Below are 3,878 nucleotides of genomic sequence, written 5' to 3' on the forward strand. Positions count from 1 at the left end.
CGTTCCCAGGGATGGAGGTGAGGCTGACCAGCATGGACATTTAGAGCTTAAGCTAGCAGCCAGCAATGAGAACAGAAACTCTGTTGTATCACAGGCCTTAACCCTGCCCTTGTCTTGCAGAAGAGTTCCCTTTTCTGACCTGACTGACTGACTCCAGGTTTTGTGTTGTGAACTGTGTTCCCTCTTTGCAGAATGAAAATAAAGGGTCTGCAAAGCCCTGGTTATTGGAGTCCCAAGGCACAGCAGCGGGATGAGTATGACCTACATGAGAAGCTCATGGCAGGAGAATGTTTTGAGGAAGTCCTGGTCCAGGGAAGGTGAGAAACCAGCATATAGCACTGTCCAAGGCTGAAAGCCCACCTGAAGAAGATCCTGAGGTACATGTGACAACTGTGGGTGCATGAATGAAAGAAAGACACGATGGTGTGAAGTTCGTATATCTCTGCATAGCCTAGCTGCAGGTGAAATAGTTTCTTTGGAGCCAGTGCAGGTAGTAGCTCTTTTCCAGAGACCATCATCCTGCTTTAAACCTGTCATGGACTGTTTTGGAAAGGGTATGGTTTCTCTCATAGATTGTGGGAGGCAGATTTCTTCCCATGTGTCTGCATTTAGAGGTGAAACCGCAGGTAAGCGTTAGTGCTTCCACACAGTATTGAACTCTGCAACAACCCTTGCAGACTGCCACCTCTCAGCTTCTCCTGCAGTCAGGCTCCCAGCACTTAGCACCATTTCTCCCTTAGGGAAATTTCACCTAGGTGAAATGATGTTTTTAGATTTGGACCATCCAGTGTTTATGATGAGACAAAGTACTCTCTCCTATGAGGACAGGCTGAAGGAGTTGGGGCTGTTCAGCCTGGAAAAGAGAAGGCTCTGGGGAGATCTTATAGTGGCCTTCCAGTACCTGAAGAGCCTACAAGAAAGCTGGGGAAGGACTTTTCATAAGGGCAGTTAATGACAAAACAAGGGGAAATGGGTTTAAGCTGAAAGAGGGTAGGTTTAGATTAGATATTAGGAAGAAGTTCTTCACTGTGAGGGTGGTCAGACACTGGAACAGGTTGCCCAAGGAAGTTGTGGATGCCCCCTCCCTGGAGATGTTTAAGGCCAAGCTGGATGGGGCTTTGAGCAACCTGGTCTAGTGGAAGGTGTCCCTGCTGATGGCAGGGGGGTTGGAACTAGATGATCTTTAAGGCCCCTTTCAACCCAAACCATTCTGTGATTCCATGATACTCTCCCTGGTGTGATTTTTCTTTTCCAGATGTCTTTTGCTATTTTGTTAAGGTTAGAAATCTACAGAATAAGATCTCCAGCTCTGAGCTTCATATATATGAGATAGAAATGTCTTAACCATGGACAGGCTTGCTAGAGCTTATTTGTCAGAGTCCTTGTCTTCAGAGCTTAAGTTTTTGTATCTGTCATCCTGTAGTTGGTCCTGTAGTAGATGTGTGGCTGCCCAGGGCTTTGAGGCCATATGGATAGTTATCAGTCGAGCTCTTGTAGTCCATCTAATTCAGGCATTATTAACCTCAGCTGGCCCCCAGTGTGCTGGGTGCATGGCAAGGGCTGATCCATGCATTAAGCAATGTATATATGACAGGCTGCCAGAAGGTAGCTGGTAGCTTTACTCCCATTTTAAACCAACAGAGAGAGGTGCCTCCAAGGTTTAGTTGCCATAGACTGGACAAGACCCTGAGTAACCTGATCAAGCTGGATCTGCTTTGAGTAGGGAGCTGGACTTGATGACCTCCAGAAATCTCTTCCAACCTATATTACTCTAGCAAACAGGGGACTTGCTAGAGATCACAAAGGAAATCAGTAACAGAACCAGCACATCTGGTAACAGACCCTGCATCCTGCCACCAAGTCAGGCTGCAGCAGCCCTCAGGTAGGCTGAACTATCCCACGTCGAATAAATAACAGCAAGAGTGGCATAGCTGAGAAGAGAGAGAAGTGGGGAGAGGCATTCCTTTGAGCCACACATCAGGTCATGCCTCATAGCATGGACTGACTTATCAGTGTTTGCCAGCCTTTAGTAAGTGGTGTGTACGCACATTTCAGAGGAAGCTGTTGGATGGCATATCGTGATTAGAAGCACTTGAACAGGCAGAGAGAGATATCAAAAGTTAGGGGTGGCATGGCCAGGTCTGTGAAGATACTGTGGCACTGCTGGTCTCCAGAGCAACTGGTTACCCACTTCTCAAACCACTCATTTCTGAACTGCTACTTAAAATTCTAAGGTGAGGACTTTGCAGAAAGTGTGACCCTAGAATGGAGCTGGTGGGACTTGGCATGCTTTCTGGAGCAAGATGTAGTAGCAGAACACATGTAAAATCCCAATTTTTATTCTTTACAGGCTTTCTCAGCCTCTCCTCAAACTCTGAAGTGTGTGAGAGTTTGACCATCAGAACCCCAATCTGTGAGCTGTGGTAGATCTGAGAGAAGGGATTTCTGACAGATCTGATGCCTTCTGTGCTTATTTCTCTTTCCTTCTCCTTGCCCAGCTGGGGTGATGTTGCAAGGTGTCTGTGATGTTTCTCAGCAGTGTTTTTGGGATTTGCCAGTAATGTCTGTGCCTGGTTGCTGGCTTTGTTTGGGAGCGGCTTGCTGGAATACTCTGATCTGAGAAACGTCTCCTGTGGGATATTTGTTCTCTGTGAGGAGTTTGGTTTTTCTTTTTCTTTTAAAACCAGATTTACCGTGTAAGAGCATGCAGAAAATCTATATTTTGGCCATGTTCTTTAATATTTGCTTGAAATCAGCCAGTCCTGTAAATATTCTTGCTAATAAACTTTGAAATATCAACAGAGACACCGAAGTTCTGTTGTGTGGTGTAGTAAGAAACTTTTTCAGCTTTGGGCTATAAGGGATCCACTAAAATGTCTAGTTTCTTTTTAGAATATGAGTAGGACAGAACAGATAAAATACAACTCCTGGATAATCAGAGGTGGAAGAGGCCCTGAGTGTCCATTTTGTCCATTTACCTGCCTACATGCAGGGTTAACCTAAGCAAGGCTTTGTAATAGCTGTTTTTCTGTCCAGTGGCATGGAGTCTGTCCCTTCTCCTGGCACACTGCTCCACACCTGAACAGGATAAACTACACGTGCTTATTCCTGCGGTGTTTGCAGGGAATCTGGAGTTGTTGTTTCATTGCATGCTGAAAGCCATGAATTCATTCCAGAATAAACTGCCCATGTATCTGGTTTATTTGTGTTCATGTTTGTACTTCAAACCCTTGCTTGAGTGATTTTCCCGTGGTGCCACCCTCCTCTCTCTGCGTTCCCAGAATTTTTGGGTTTGTGAGAAGTTGTTCTTTGAGGCACTATATCTCTGTCCCGATGGGCTGGGGGAAAGTTTGTCTGACCTGGGAATGTGATAAGAGCTGCGGAGTATTTTGAAGAGTTACTGAATGGTTTGGCAGGGTATTTTTAGTACAAAGGTGCTCAGGTGAGAAGTCATGATGTATTTTCCCTGTATAATACTGGGAAAATTGACATTTATATCCCCATTTCCTGTCTGGATTGTTTTTGTAAGCTCTAATTTATTCAAGTTTTGTGCTGTGCAAAAGGAGGGAAGGGTAGCTCTCTTCTTCCTAAGGCTAGGAGATGCCTTCCTGTCCTACAAAATAGACACATGGCTAAGGCATTGCCATGTTCTTCATGATGTTTCCACCGCTTTTTCTTCTGCCTATCCCCTGCACCCCCCTCTGTGATATATACAAGCCTCTCTTCAGTTCATTAAGCTTAGAGGTAGCCCATGTACTTCATTTGCAGTGTGCACTGGGCCTAAGAAATGAGTCCTAACCAGTAGGCTTAATTACTGACGTGCACTGGAAGTTCAGGGCTTTTGGAGCCGGGTGCTGACTTTGTCCTAGGGACAGCAG

The 3,878-nt window shown here is 45.5% G+C and overlaps 1 non-coding gene across 1 annotated transcript; it reads left to right on the plus strand.

Moving 5' to 3' along the window:
• The first annotated feature begins 3,549 nt into the window (after positions 1–3,549).
• Positions 3,550–3,675, plus strand: LOC114818334 (U6atac minor spliceosomal RNA). Its single transcript, XR_003766137.1, has one exon. It is a non-coding gene; the product is annotated as a U6atac minor spliceosomal RNA (small nuclear RNA).
• Positions 3,676–3,878: the final 203 nt, after the last annotated feature.

This window comes from Antrostomus carolinensis, unplaced genomic scaffold, assembly GCF_000700745.2.
Source record: "Antrostomus carolinensis isolate BGI_N321 unplaced genomic scaffold, ASM70074v2 scaffold51650, whole genome shotgun sequence".
NCBI classification, from domain to species: domain Eukaryota; kingdom Metazoa; phylum Chordata; class Aves; order Caprimulgiformes; family Caprimulgidae; genus Antrostomus; species Antrostomus carolinensis.